The following is a 16,151-nucleotide window of genomic DNA, read 5'->3' on the forward strand; positions in this document are numbered from 1 at the left end:
ACTTGGTGGTTTATAAAGTACAAGTTTATTTTTTGAGCAAAAGATGGACTAGTTGGAAACAGCACTTAATAAGCCCAAAGGAGGGGAGAATGGAATTAGCAAGACTGCTGTAAGATGGAGTCTCAGTTAAGGTCTTGTGCTTGCATAGGGGCCAAGAGTGGATGGGAAAGGATGGAAAGGGGTGATTTCTGAGAGATGGAGGAACGGTAAGCCGCACTTGGGTACCTGGGTTTTAATAGGCCCTGAAAGCCAGAGGCTGGTCAGAGTTTTGGAAAGGCTGTAGGCCTGGGTGAGTGGAGAATGGTCTTATTGATGGAAACCGTGAATTGAGGGGAGAGTTAGTTAGAAAAGGATGATGATGAGTTTGATTTTGTGATCTATGGCACTAAGTTCAACTTCTCAGGAAGTCGCCAAATTCATTGTGGAAGAATAAGTGTTTGGTTTTCCTTGTCTCTGGGTAGGCATAGCCATCGGGTTCCTTCCGCCTTCCAGATGGCCGGGAATTGAGACTGCCAGTAGAAAGGAAAACCACCAAGTAGCATGGGTCCTGGAGATAGTCTCTCTCCTCTGCAAATGTCCCTTAAGTATACCAGCTGTGGCCTGGACCCAGTGCTGGGCACTGAAGACCCAGGTGTAAATGAGGCATGGTTCCTGTCGTGGAGGAGCAACAGTCATGGGCACCTGATACCAGGAGGGAGGAGTTGGTTACCATCCATAGTCAAACTTCACCTCTGGCCACATATGAGAGGGACACTGGAGCTACCTGCACCAGTAGTGCTGTGGACACATCCAAATTGATGGGTTGTCTGAGAGGCATTTAGTTGGCCTGAGAGTGGGTTTATGCAGCAAGGGCTGATCTTATGCTGTGTGCGTAGCAATGCTGGATATTGAGGGGGACAGAAGGACTTTGAGGCATGGTTCTGTCCTGCCTCGTGGGAGTTCACTGCCCAGCTGGGCACTAGAGCAGACATGCTGGCAGGTAACATTGAGTTGTGTGTGATTCAGTGACAAGGCAGTGTAGAGCTCTGAGCACCCGGCCTGTGAAATAGGCCTGCAAACTTAAACATGGCTCCAATCCTCCCTCTCATGAGAACGGCTCCTTGCCTCTCTGGTGCTGGGATGACCCTTCATTGTCGTCTGCGTATTGTTTTATAACCTGTCTGTGGCTGCCTCACCTACAGGATACCTCACTTGTCTTATCTTGGTCTCTAGAAGCTGGCCAGTGCAGGACGCGGGCTGTTGAAGGTTAGGGAGAATGTCTTCATCTAATAAAACATACTGGGTGTCATATGAAAGGCTTCTTCTCCGTCTTTGGCCCATTTTCTCACCAGTTCAACCCATAGGGTTCCTTTCAGAAAAGAGGAACAGAACCTGCCCAGGCCTTAGAGCAGGGGTCTCAAACTCGCGGCCCGCCGAACAATTTTGTGCGGCCCGCAGACTAATCCACAAAATTCAAAATATTTTGGATAAAATTAAGTAAGCCTAGGGGCCTACTTGTATTTTTTATTTCTCTAGCATCCTAGCTAGATATTAGCTTAGTTAACAGCACTTGTGATGCGAACTACAGTTTCTGGTCGTTTTGTGACACTGAGTAAACTGCATGTACGATTGTGCTTGTTGTACTGATTTTTTTTTTGTTTTCAACTGCAGTGAGAAAAGTGTTGCATAACAGGTGCCTTTTGTAGACCTAGTGCGGCCCGACGAACGGCTGTGATCTTGCTCTACGGCCCACATGCTGAGTTGAGTTTGAGACCCCTGCCTTAGAGACTGACAGAGCAGCAGACTGACCCTGAGGCTCTGCTGGGTGCCAGCATGGTGGCTGCAGTGGAGTCCACTCCAGGGCAATTCGGGACCGTCAGCCCCCTCAGCAGCTCACACGGGCCCCACGTGCTGGCTGCAGGGAGACAGTTCTGTGCCACACAAGGACCCTCATTTCTAACACAGCTGTCCCTAGATGCCTCTAGAGGTGCAGCACATTTCACCCTGGGAGGGGGAGAGAGAGTTAGGAAAGAGTTGGGTAACAACTCTGTAGAATACAAGCACAATTGGACCATGTAACCTTCAAGCTCTGAAATCCTAGTATTCACTATTGAAGAAACAAATTCCCTAAGTATGCCGGTACCTTTCAGTAGACCAGACTCTGAATGGAGTTCATGTTCTTGGGGGGTTTGGAGAAGGTTTGTAGTACCCTAGGCATAGGTTGATGCAGGCCTCAGAGCTGCTTGGCTTCTCTGGTGCCCTAACAAGGTGTGTTAGAAGACCGTAGGGAAGAGGAGTTCCTGTCTCCTGCCAGGATGCTTCTTGCCCTGAGCCTAGCGGGCTGGACCAGATGAGCAGTGCAGGCAGCCAGTGCCCCCTGGGAAGGGGAATCTGGTCTGCCCAGGGAGCTTGCTCTTTCTGCTGCCCTCCCAGTGGGCCGCTGTAGTTCTGGACAGAGAGATGTGGTCCCTTTGGGTTAGCTGTGCTCTGCTGCTGTCATTCCAGGCAGGAATTGGGCCAGCCCCAGAGAGCCAAAGGACAGATATAACTGCAGCTGCTTCTGATAGTATTTGCTTACAGTTCCCCTTGTTTTCTTCATCTGAGTCAGTAACTGGGTGACTTAATTCATCTGCTCTGTTGTCACTGAGTTTAGATTATCTTCATACAACATCATGATGATTCACTCTTTCACAGACTCGCACAAAATTTCTGGTGGATTGGCACTGGTCCGTGGACTGGCCATTGAAAACCACTGCTCTAAGCACTAGCCTGGTGATGTACACTTAGGTTCTTTCAAAATTTCTGCTATTACACATGAAGCATGTGTGCATAAATCTTTGTAAATGTTCCCCTCCTCCCAACATTGGAAGGAAAATAGAGCAGTATCTGATTTCCCAGAAGGGTGAAATCATCTTTCAGGATGGTTTGCATTTCTGATTCTTATTTCAAATAAGAAAAGTGCTGCCTTGTCTAAATGTGACTCTATCAGAAGACTGGAGGAGGCATTTTGATGTGCTCCTGGTTTTTCTTTCTTTTTCTTTTTTGAGACAGACAGAAAGAGAGACAAAGAGAGGGACAGATAGAGACAGACAGGAAGGGAGAAAGATGAAAAGCATCAATTCTTCATTGTGGCTCCTTAGTTGTTCATTGATTGCTTTCTCATATGTGCTTTGACTGGGGGACTGCAGCAGAGCATGTGACCCCTTGCTCAAGCCAGCGACCTCTGGGCTCAAGCTGATGAGCCCGCACTCAAGCCAGCAACCTCGGGGTTTTGAACTTGGGTCCTCTGAGTTCCAGGCCAATGCTGTATCCACTGCGCCACCCCTGGTCAGGCAATGTGCTCCTGGTTTTAAGAAAGACATTTTAATTGCAGCTTTCAGTGGATTTCTTGATGTGTTCTCAGAGCATACTATAAATTTCCTTCTTAAAACTTACTGCCAGTTGCAATTAGGCAATTATTTGTATTATTTGTTGAGTACTGTCTCCCTACCAGATTGTACTTTCACTGGGGACAGGGACCAGGTTAACTGCTCTGCCCATAGCCTCCAGCAGAAAACTTGATACGTAGTAGGCATTCAATAGAGAGAGCAAATGAAAAGAATTATCAGGGGTGACAGTAGGGTTTTAGCATTTTGAGATCCAAGTATTATTACATTATCTATAAGATGTGATTTTATCTATAAGATATGATCTTGAAAAACTGTTTAAAAAGTTTTCATCACAAATATTCAAAACCTCAATTCAGTGTCATCGGAGCTGACTAGAATAGCATTAATAGAGAAAGGAGTATGATTTGCAGATAAGCAGACTTTTAGTAATGATGGGATCGATTTAAAAAATATACTAGAACTTACCCAGATAGCATTTGTTCTGTTTCTGTACATACTGTTCCCTGATTTTAATAGACCCAGTGAATTACAAGATCCATATTTCATTATTTATTACTCCCTTTTGTCACCCCACCCCACCACCTCAAGAAGAAAGGAAGAAAAGAAAATGAGGCTATAGAAAATGATCCGTTATTTTGAAATAGATGGAATTCCCATCTATGGCAAAAACTGAGCACAGCCTTAGAACCTTTGCAGAAGCTAGGTTTGGATTAGTGATATCCTTTTAAAAAACCACGCAGACACTACCCTTTCTCTGCAGATTGTGCCCTTGGACTGCTTTCTTCTCAAACCCCTAACTGAGGCAGTGAGCCTTTGGGCAGAGGGGAGTAGAAGAGGCGGTTTGGGAGCCCTGGCCCTGGCAGAGCAAGGCGGGCACAGCTGCATGCTGTGTACTGAGGGCAGCAGAGGGAACTTTCCAGATACTTCTTTTATTTTTTGTATTTTTCTGAAGTGAGAAGCAGGGAGGCAGAGAGACAGACTCTCTACTCCCAACAAGGATCCACCCGGCATGCCCACCAGGGGGCAATGCTCTACCCTTCGGAGACGTTGCTCTTGTGGTGGGAGCCATTCTAGCGCCTGATGTGCAGGCCATGGAGCCGTCCTCAGTGCTGGGGCCAAACTTGCTCCAATGGAGTTTTGGCTGTAGAAAGGGAAGAGAGAGGCAAAGAGAAAGGATAAGGGGAAGGGAGGAGAGGCAGATGGGTGCTTCTCCTGTGTGCCCTGGCTGGGAATCGAACCTGGGACTTCCACATGTCAGGCCGACTCTCTACCACTGAACCAACTGGCCAGGGCTCCAGATACTTTTAATTTGCTAGATGTCTGCATGTGTGTGTCTTTGTGGTAAAGTTCAGACAGTAAGAAGAAATTAAAGCCCTGCTTTTTTTCTTTTTCTTTCATTTTTACTTTCTCTTCATGAGAGGAAGTGTTTTCTTTTACACCGTTTTATGTTCCTAAAAAAACAGAGTTTATTAGCATCTTACCATTATTAAATTTTTAACACATATCAGGCCATGTATTAAAAATTCCCAACTTGTTCATTTGTCTGTAATACGTCCTGGAGATAGTTTCATGTCAGTGTGTGTAAATCTGCCTTGTTTTGTTTTAGATGTGACGTAATTTTCCATAGTCATGCTAACCATTCTATTAAGAGACCTGTGGGTTCATTTCGCTTTTTCTTACTGCAAACAGTGGTTCAGTGAGCATCCTGGGACGTGTGTTCTTATTCAAAATGTAGTGGATTGTAAAGTTTTTAGCCTCAGGGCCGCTTTATACTCTTAAACTTAATTGAAGATTCCAAGAGCTTTGGTTTGTGGGTTGTTATATCTAAAGATATTTCTCATAATGGGAATTAAAACTGAGACATATTTAAATGTTTTTGTTAATTTGATCAGCACGGGAGTTTTGACCTGCTCCGTTTCCGACCTGGGCCGGTTCACCCCTCCTTAGGCAACCTGGTGGTCCCCTGTTCCGGGAGGTCACCATATTGATGCTGAACTTAGTGGGGACACCCGATGGGCATAGCGCACTACAGCCCAGAACTCCTGGGCTCAAGCGATCCTTCCGCCTCAGCCTCCCGAGTAGCTGGGACTACAGGCGCGTGCCACCCTGCTTGGCATTTTTGTTCATTTGAAATAAGCCCATTACATGTTAACATATATACTTTGTGAAAAAGTAACTTCAAAGATAAGTTTTTCAGCTTTACAAACTAGCTTATTAGGAGACCACAGCCTTCTCCTATTTCAGGAGTTGGGAACCTATGGCTCGAGAGCCAGATGTGGCTCTTTTGATAGACAAATCTTTAATAAAAAAAAATAACATTAAAAATATAAAACATTCTCATGTATTACAATCCATTCATTTCCTACCGCTCATGTTCATGGTTGCGGGTGGCTGGAGCCAATCACAGCTGTCCTCCGGGACAACACCAAATTTTTATTGGATAATGAGTAAAGCACACGGGTCGTTGTATGGCTCTCACAGAATTACATTTTAAAATATGTGACATTCATGGCTCTCTCAGCCAAAAAGGCTCCCGACCCCTGTCCTATTTGCTTCTCATTCATTGCGTAGCGATAACCCTTGTCAGTAGCCTCTGGAAACTCCACTGTATACACTAAGGAGACAGAATAGAAAGGCAGAAAACAGCCTGACCTGTGGTGGCGCAGTGGATAAAGCGTCGACCTGGAAATGCTGAGGTCGCTGGTTCGAACCCCTGGGCTTGCCTGCTCAAGGCACATATGGGAGTTGATGCTTCCAGCTCCTCCCCCCTTCTCTTTCTCTGTCTCTCCTATCTCTGTCTCTTCCTCTCCTCTCTAAAATGGATAAATAAAAAATTTTTTAAAAAGGCAGAAAACAACCTAGTATTATTGTGAAAATGGGTGGAATGCCGTGAAACATGTACAGTTAGAGGGTCAAAAGACATGCACATTTCAGATTTAAAGGGTACTTCTCACTCACTGCACTCCAGAATACCAGTTTACTCCTGTCAGTCACAGTTCTGATTTGCCATCCTCACGATGAAACGGCACCTCACTGTTTCAGTTTGTGGCTCCCTATTGGCACTGAGATTTCACATGACATAGCCCTGGGCTCTTGTGTAACGCTGGCATTTTCTAGGGACTGCTCATTATCTCAGGCCTGGGGTATTTGGTCCGGGAGAGACTGTCAGGTCTTAGCTGATTATCTTTGGCTTATAAAATCCACCCCTGCCCAAATATATCTTAACTATCTCTTTATATCTTTTTTTAAAACTAAAGGTTAAGCAATGTTGTTTTATTCTGAGGCCTCTGTTTTCTATTTAAGTCTAGTCAACTAGTAAAACTAGCAAATATTTATTAGGAATGTAAAGATGTCTTTTAAAAAATCTTTTTCTTTTTAATATTAACATCTTCACATTTCACGGTCAAATGTAAGGGTTCTCAGAGTTTACAGAGAGCACAGTCGCTCTGGTGTGGAAAGGTTACTTTGCAGAGAGAGAGTTCTTACTCAGCTATACCCTTGACTGGTGAGTTTCACCTCTACTCTCTGACAGCACTAGGTTTTTTTTTGCAAAACAGGTAATGATTCCTATTAAATGTGGTAATAACATGGAAAGACACCGGCTGCATAGTTTGTAGTCGGTACATGTTGGTTAGCTCTGAAACTAGTATGCGTTAAGCTTCTACAATCTGGAGGTACTTTGTGGTATTGTGAGAGCCAGCAAAGCCCTGACAGCGGCCTCAGGCTTCTCCGGCTCTCACTCAGACTCGGGAGTGATTTAGATGAGCACACGGAGGCTCAGCCAGGATGAGTCTGGGGGATGTGACAGTGACTTGCCTCCCTTCCTTTCTCCAGCGTGCCCTAGAGGGAGGGGCATCCACGGTCGGATGGTCTTGACATTCTCCTTCTTAAGGCTTCATTCCTTTTAAGTCTCTGTAAACACTCTCAGCCTTTATGTTATTACTGTATTTTCTTTGTTGCACACATTCAAGTGAATACCAGAACAGAAAAATGATGCACTTGGAAGAATTATAGGAACACTCTCATGACACTTATTAACAGTGTGGAACAGCTGTGTGGAGCATGTGTGACCAGAAGGCATCTCATCCTAGAATCAGTTTCATCCCTGTAATGTGAGGACATTGGACTAAAATTAGTTACTAGATGTACTCCAGTACCCGGCTGGCTCTGGCATGTGGTTCATGCGCTGCCTCTCGGTAACTACTCTTGTTCACCTTTGTCTCCATTCATTCATGTTCTCATTCATTTGATACACATTGAGCACTGTGCTGTGCACTGGGCCTTATCAGTGAAGATGTGGACCTGGAGCCTGCAGCCCAGAGGGGGACATGGGTTCCCTTTGGATACGGAGTTCCGGCTGTGATGAGTGATTTGGAATGAGCACTGTGGTAGGGAGGCTTCCCAATAGGGGACATCGGGGATGGCTTTCTGAGAAAGCATTACTTGGGCTGAGTCATCCATCAGCATTCATGAAGCCTTGGGCATGGTTTCTTGGAGAAACAGAAAAGAATCAGTGTTGCTGGGACCTGTTGAGCAGAGGGAAGAAGTGGTATAAAGACAGAGAGATGGTCAGGGGACCGATCATGGAGAGCCCCATTGAATTTGGCTTTTAGAACTTATCCAGAGCGATCGGGGGGCTTTTAGTTATGTGACATAATCAGATAATGCATTTAAAAATCTCACCCCACATACTTTGTGAGAATGAGTTAGAGATGTGGAGAGACTAGTTAGAGACTAGTTAGGGGCTGTTGTGGTTAATTTCAGACTTATTAACTCTGTACTCTGAGGACAGGACTGTCATATATATCTTGGACTCCACCATGGTACTTTGTGTGGGTTAGGTGTTTCATAAAAGTTTATCAGGAGCTGTTCCTGGGAGCCCTGTGGGAACACCTGGTGCCTCTCGTTGGTACCAGGATGCCAGAGCTGATTTGGGAAGGACCTGAGCTGGTCACATTCAGCAGCTTTGCTCTGGGGCTCCATGGTCACCTGTGAAGCCTAGCCTGGCACAGTGGATGGTGAGGAAGAAGGCTTTGCCTGGTGGGAATGAGCCTCCCATTGTGGGTGCCTGGTCCTGGGTGGGCTAGTAGTTGGCTCTCATTACCTAGTCAAGCAGGAAGCCCTGTCTATTGGGGGGCTGTGAAAAGCTACAGCTCAGGGGTCCTGACCCAGGCCCTGCAGGTGAACAGCCGGAGGGGTTGGTGTTCTGAGGGAAATGTTGCCACTCACCTCTGCACTTAAAAAGTTATCCGTAGCCTGACCAGGTGATGGTGCAGTAGATGGAGCATCGGCCTGGGCCTCAGAGGTCCCAAGTTCAAAACCCCGAGGTTGCTGGCTTGAGTGGGGCTCATCCGGCTGAGTGCAGGCTCACTAGCTTGAGCACAGGGTCACTGGCTTGAGCATGGGATCATAGACAAGACCCGATGGTCACTGGCTTGAGCCTAAGGTCGCTGGCTCAGCTGCAGGCCCCAGTCAAGGCACACATGAGAAAACAATCAATGAACAACTAAGGTGTCGCAATGAAGAATTGATGCTTCTCATCTCTCTTCCTTTCTTTCTGTCTGTCTCTGTCTGTCCCTCTCTCTGTCTCTGTTGTTAAAAAAAAATGTTATCTCTAATGCCCTCTTCTCCCGCTATCCTTAGATCCAATGTTAATAGCTACTCTGTGTGTGTGTGTGTGTGTGTGTGTGTGTGTGTGTGTGTGTTATTGAGACTTTACCTTTATAGAGCAGTTTTATTTACAGCAAAATTGAGGGGAAGTTATACAGATTTGCCATTTGCTTCCTGCCCCGATACATACATGCATAGCTCTCTCCATTATCAACATCCCCTACCAGATTTGTACATTCTGTGGGTTTAGTAAAATGTATAATGACATGCATCCATCATTACAGTGTCATACAGAGTATGCTCACTGGTCTGAAAACTCTGTGCTCTGCCTATTCAACACCCCCTCCAAGGAGGGTGCCTGCTCTGTTGGAGTCGCGACCAGCCCCAAGCCCAGTTCAGCAATCTCAGAGGGTCATCAGGACCAGGAATGCAAGGGTCAGACCCAGGGACATTAAAGCACAGCTCCCCTGCCCCTCCCTGCCTTTATCCTTGTCATTATCAAAGAAGCAAGTCTAGACTTGCCAGCGTGTTGCATGTCCCAGGATATCATTTTATCTGATCCCTAGCTGGACTCTGTGTTCCAGGCACAAAGGTCTGTTCCCCTTCATAATGTGCTGTGGACTCTAAAGACTACAAGCCTTTGTGTATGCTGTTTCCCTACCTGGGTTGTTTCCTCCCGTTGAATATGAATGTCTACGATGGCTCAGCCATCACCCCCACCCCGGCCCGGTAATTGTTTGGCCATTAACATTAGTGGTTCATTTCTTGGCCTCCATTGGACTGGAAGCTCTCGGAGGACAGGAAGCATGCCTTCTCTCCCTTCAAACCCCGTTTCCCGTGTGGCACCATATACCTAGGAGGTACCGGTGAGTGCTGTGGGGTTGAGTTCAGAGTGTGTCAGGGAAGATCTGTGCTTTGTTGTGCCATAATAGTGACAGAAAGAGTAGAACCCTTGGGGAGGGCACGGTCCTTGCTGGCACAGAGACCCCTGGGGTTAAAGACCTAGCTCCCACGAAGTTGGATGCCTCTTTTCTCTTCTGAGGTTTTGCATCTGTCACTTAAAACCCTGATGTTCTATTTAGAATGTCTTTGTATTTATTTGCATGACCAGTCTAGATAATAGTAACAGTCATTTTAAGTTATTTTCTTTTTATTGGAGTCACTAATCATTGATTCAATACTGAATTTAGATGTTCAAGGCCTCCTCCTACACAGTAGGGTTTCTTTGTTGCAGGAACTACAGAAGCTAGCTGTTAACAGTGTCAAAGAGAGAATGTCTGGCCTAAAAAGTCTCTTTTTTTTTTAGATTTTATATATTCAGTTTAGAGAGGAGAGAGAGAGAGAAGGGGGGAGGAGCAGGAAGCATCAACTCCCATATGTGCTTTGACCAGGCAAGCCCAAGGTTTCAAACCGGCAACCTCAGAGTTCCAGGTCAATACTTTATTCACTGCATCACCACAGGTCAGGCAGAAAAAAGTCTTACAAGAGTTTATGTGACAACAACTGATGACAGTTGCTGGGAAGCAAAATCTCAACAGTTTGAGAAAATGTTCCTGAGAACGTTAGAATCAAAGAGGAGACATGGGGAGGGGGGGGTGTTACATGAAATCTGTTGGTGGTAGGCAGCAAAGTGAGAGGCCGCAAAGCAGGGGTATCTCTGAGGTTGGATAAAAAGTGATACGGAGAGACACGTAGTTCTTTTACATTGGTGAGTACAGGAGTTAGTGATTAATATTCCCAGCACAGGGAGGGTATCTGGTGAACAAGCAGCAGTGCGGGATTCTGTGGTCTCCCGCTCTAGTTGGAAAACTGTGACTTTGGGATCCGGAGAAGTAGATTAATTACTCTGACATATCAAAGGTGTGTTATCTAGATGCAAAAGGACAATAGACAGGCTCAATGAAGGTAAAGATTGACCTGGGTCAAGGAGGATACCAACCTACGTTGTGACTACCTGTCATGGCTGGCTTTTAGTTAGGAATTGTTTGTCAGCCGTCCTACGTGGTTACTTTCAGTCTGTGAGTCTGTACGGCCCGCCATGCAGGCCTCCCTGAGCTGGCCAGGTTTAGTGTGTGGCCCCTGGATGTCCACAGCAGGGACCTTTGAGGGAGAGAAGATGCTAACGGACTTAACAAAGTTGGGTCTCGTTTCAGGCTGTGGCCCCATTAAATCTAAGATTCCAGTTATCTAAGCCCTGCTGTATGTTCAAGAGTTGTAGCAGATAAGACACATAAATCAGTAAGTGCAGGTGAAATTGAATAATTATATGGGCACTAAGAAAATAATACAGGATGTGTGACAAAGGAACCCTGTGTCTTTGTCTCTCCACTGCTTATCACGATGCCTGACGCATAGAAATAAAAACAATAGCTACCACTTACTGAGTTACAGGATTTCTGTGAAGTTTTGCAAATGAGAAAACTAAGTCCAGAGAGGTTAAGTAGCTTGCCAGTAAGTGAAAGAGAAAACCCAATACCTATTGGCTGTAATGGGATCTTTAAAAAAACAATATTCAGGAATAAAAATTCCAGAGCCTCTTTTTATAGATTTACCTAATTTTTTCCCCCTTAGGCTAAAATTCTTTCCCCATATCTAATAGGACTTTGATATTGTTTTCACAAAGATTAGGCCTCTGTGGCAGTGAGACAGTAATTTTTTCTAAGCCTTTTACTTAATCTTGTCTATTAAGTTGCCCCCGGCATTAAATGATCTATTCCTTTAACTTCTTTCTTATATTGTCCTCCTTCCCCTTTGGGGGTGGGGCAACATCCCATGTCTCCCGTTCATTTTGGAGCAGTGCCTAGTTTCCCACTGCCCTCTTAACAGGGCAAAAACCGAGGCCACATTTTCTCCGGCGGAAGTGTAACCAGTCTGGGGTTGCCGCAAGGACTTACTTCCTCTCACATGTCATACTCCTGCTGATGATGTAGCTTATTTCATGGCCCTTTCCTTCCCTGGGTGCAGACTCCACCCCTCCTGAGTGAACTAACCCTCTGCCTGCAGTCCTCTCCACCCTGCTAACAATCGGTCTGCTCCCGCACAGAGCAGCGCTAGGTGCTCCGGGCTAGGTCTCCACACACCAGCCGTTGACCACGTGGGCTGCTCTTGTTGGCGCTGTGGTTTTTGTTGACACCTTATGAAGGTGAACTTTGGGCCCAGAGCTCAGGACGAGGCTTCTGGGGAGATTGAGGCTGGCCCATTCCTCCTGCTCTGTGTGCTATCAACTGGTCTCGCATTCCACAGTGTCCGCCCTTCCCCACTCTGTGCTGCCTCCATGTCCTGGTCACTCATTCCCAGGGCGTCGTCACGTTGGGGAAAGAGTAGGCCACACACGTGAGATTGTATCGCACCTATATCAAGTGTTATCTTTCCAACTTTGGCAGTTAATCTTGCTGAGCCTCTATTTTCTCATCTGACAAATGGGACTAAATATGATGACTAGTTCACGGGTTCTTTTATTGGGTTGAATGAGAGCATCTGATCCCTATCTAAGTGTAGTATTTAGCAAGTGACATGTGTCCTCCTTCAGTAGCAGATTCTGTGATGGGAAGTAGCCTACCTGTGATCAGTACATAGGGGGATACCAGTATAATGTGGGAGTCACATTGGCTCGTATGCCTTTTCTTTCCAGCATGTGAAGGATTTGTGCCACCAAGTAAGAGGGTCTGGATGAAGCAAGCTGCAGAGGAATGGGGTATACACACAGTGCCGGTTCACCCAAGCTCTTCCTCTTGGCCCCTTTTGGTCGCATGCCATTTTGGAAGTGCTGTCTAGTCTTCATGCATTTTGATTTTGTGCATAACACTGCAACTCCACTCCTTATCACACCCTTTTATCTAAACCACCAGTGTGTTTTTATCAGGATTGTTGCTGTTTGGTTAGTGATCTAGGTTCAAAATCTGCAGAGATTTTAGTGATCTGCCCCAACCCTATATGCTTAAGCTCTGTTAATTTTAGTGATTTTGCAGAATACTTTATTGTTGTTTTTTAAACACATAAAAAGTGTTATAGCAGAGATATTTGTGTTGATTTCCCTTCTACCTTCCAGCTGAACTTTTGCATTAATCTTCATTTCATGGAACCAGTCAGTCTTTGGCCTAGACCAGGCTAGGACCTGCAAGTGACAGAAGAAACCTCAGGCAGATGTGTGCTGTGACTGTTTCTTCACACTATCTCTCACCTGGACAAATGCAATAGATTTTTTACTGCTCTCCTCTTCTACTCTTGACTCTTAAATGGCCAGTTTTGACATAACATCAAGTGTAAAACTTTTATTTATTTTATTAACAGGCTTAATTCATTTTCTTTTTCTTTTCTTTTTTATTTTTTTGACAGAGACAGAAAGAGAGTCAGAGAGAGGAATAGATAGGGACAGACTGACAGGAAGGGAGAGCGATGAGAAGAGTCAATTTTTTGTTGCGGCACCTTAGTTGTTCATTGATTGCTTTCTCATATGTGCCTTGACCGTGGGGCTACAGCAGACCGAGTAACCCCTTGCTTGAGCCAAAGACCTTGGGTCCAAGCTGGTGAGCTTTTTTCTCAAGCCAGATGAGCCTGCGCTCAAGCTGGCGACCTCGAGGTCTCGAGCCTGGGTCCTTCCACATCTCAGTCCGACGCTCTATCCACTGCGCCACCGCCTGGTCAGGCTCACTTTATTTTTCTTGTGTAAAATAATGTGGTGGCCACAGCTGAAGCCTGGGTCCTCTGCACAGAAACTCTGGTGTGGTCTTTACAAGAAGCTTGGTGAGTTCCTGACCAGGAGACTTGGTTACTGCTATCTCTCTCCCGAGGTCAGGGTGAGACAGCTGTCGGTCTTGGAGGCATCAAAGGTGGCCTTGGTGAAGTCGCCCAGGGTGGCAGTGCAGCCCCTGGCCTAGGTGTAGCTGTGGTTGATAACAGCCGTCATCAGCAACTTCTTGGGCACAGGCTGAGACAATGTTAGTGCCCCTGAAGTGGGATGAGGCACTCCAGCATAGAGCCACAGCCCCAGTCACCTTGCAAGGGACAGTGCAGGGCTTACCCGTCTTGTTCCTCCAGTAGCCTCGCTGCACAGGGACAACAGAGAGCTTAGCCGGGATGATGGCCCTACGATGGCAGTGGCTTCTTCCTTAGAGCACCTAACACCCAGACCAGCATGTCCACTGTAATCCCCAGTGGCGACAGATGCCTTGAACCGGGTCCTCTGGCCAGCCCGTGTCTGCTTTTGTACAGAATCTTCAAAACCTCGTCCTTGAGGGATGCCCCCAGGAAAAAGTGAATGATCTCCTGTTCCCTGACAAGAAGGGAGAAGAGAAGGTCTTCTCCAGGGACCTGATCTTCATGTCCTCGGCCAGGCGGCCCTGCTTGCTGACAGGGATCTACTCCTTGTTCTCCACCTAGCTGTGGTCCTCAGCCCCACCCTGACCCCAGCCTCAACTTTGGCCCCATGCTGCTGCCTAATTGTCCAGGAAACCAGCCGCTCTGGTCTCCCGGTCCAGGGCCCTGGGGCATTGCACCCTCCCTTAGCGCCAGCGTCAGCTGCCACTTAGTGTTTCTTCAGAGAAGGAGCCAGGGTAAACCCTCTTAAGCGAAAATCAGAAGACATCTTTGCTTTAGAAATTCTGAAATTAAAAATAAATAATTCAATAAAAATAAAAATTCTGAAATTATTTCGTGTGAATTTGAGGGTTGAGCACATGAGCAACTATGCGGATTCAGTTGGGAAATAGGGTTCTCCCTGTCAAAGAAGGAAGATACAAACATGGGGTGGGGGGACAGCAAGGAGGAAGCCAGTGGCGCTGGATTGGGATGAGAAGGTTCAGTATAAACCCGTGATGGCGGACCTGTGACACACGTGTCAGCACTGACACGCGCAGCCATTTTCGATGACACGCATACCAGAGAAGTATGGGGCCGCATGCCGAGAAGGACGTTTCATCCTCGGCTCCTGCACAGCCAGGTGCAGTAGCCGAGGATAAAACATTTGCTGTAGTGTAGACACTCTGTGCTGGACATCTGTAGGCCAAAACAACAGAACTCCGGCACAGAGCGTCTAGTTCTGGGACTTCCGCTTAGGCCTTTAGGGGATCTTTGACCTCACTTCCAGCCGGCAGAGCAGGGAGCAGCAGAATGCCATGGGGGGACACATCTCTGGGGGCCCTGTTATCACCATTACCAGCAACCACATAACCAGAGCAACCATAACCCAATCTACTGTTCTGGGGTGTCGTGGATTTCTAATTGACCATAATTACTGAGATAAGTGAGGGGGAGGCTGGGAGAGGCGAGGGCCTGTGCTATGGGTGCCGTTTCCCGCCATTAGAAATAGCGGCAGCCATCTTAATTTACATAAGATGCAACTTGCAGAATTTCAAGACAGCATCTGGGCTCAGGGGTTTGTCGACTTGAGGTCAAAGCTTGAGAATCTGGAAAGGTGCTGCTTGGAGAATCAAGAGGAGTGCCACTACAAACAGGAAATTTGGAGTGCCTGGAACCGATTACCAGACACTTTTAGCACCCTGAAAAACATAGCAATGGCTTTACTCACAATTTTGCCCTCTACATACTTTTGTGAGACCTTATTCTCAGCATTAAATAATATCAAAACCAACAAAAGAAACAGACTGACAGATGAAGTTAGTAGCGCTTGCTTGGGCTTGAAGTGTACAAAATACCAACCTTCAATTGAAGATTTAGCCAATGAAATTCAGCAACAAAAAAGTCACTAATAGGCAGGTTAGTTAAAGAATTCCCCCTCCCCCTCACTTATCTTAGTTCACGGCACCCCACACAAGTTAAATAATATCAAGACCAATAAAAAAAAATGCGACTGACAGATGAACAAAGAAGTCACTAAGCAGGTAAGTTAAATAATTAGTTTTTGGTTTATTAAACACAGTTATATATTAAAATTATACATTTTTGTTATTTAAACTATAAATATCGCAAAATTATGGTTTTTTTCTCAAAGTGATACACCACCCGAGTTATGCTCAGTTTTTTGGCGAATTTTGACACACCAAGCTCAAAAGATTGCCCATCACTGGTATAAACACACACACACACACACACATACACACCCTGACTTCCTGGCTGTGTCTGCTAAAAGGGCCTAGGAGCAGTGACATCCCTAATAATGAGTGCATCTAGCATTTTGGCTTTAAAGTTTTATTACCCACTAAAGGAACCGAGTGC

General features: G+C 46.1%; 1 protein-coding gene across 1 annotated transcript in view; it reads left to right on the forward strand.

The window, feature by feature from the left end:
• The window catches only part of PANX1 (pannexin 1), a 58,175-nt gene that overhangs the window by 3,261 nt on the left and 38,763 nt on the right, over positions 1-16,151 (forward strand). The window lies entirely within an intron of this gene.

Source organism: Saccopteryx leptura, chromosome 1 (genome assembly GCF_036850995.1).
Source record: "Saccopteryx leptura isolate mSacLep1 chromosome 1, mSacLep1_pri_phased_curated, whole genome shotgun sequence".
Taxonomy (NCBI): Eukaryota; Metazoa; Chordata; class Mammalia; order Chiroptera; family Emballonuridae; genus Saccopteryx; species Saccopteryx leptura.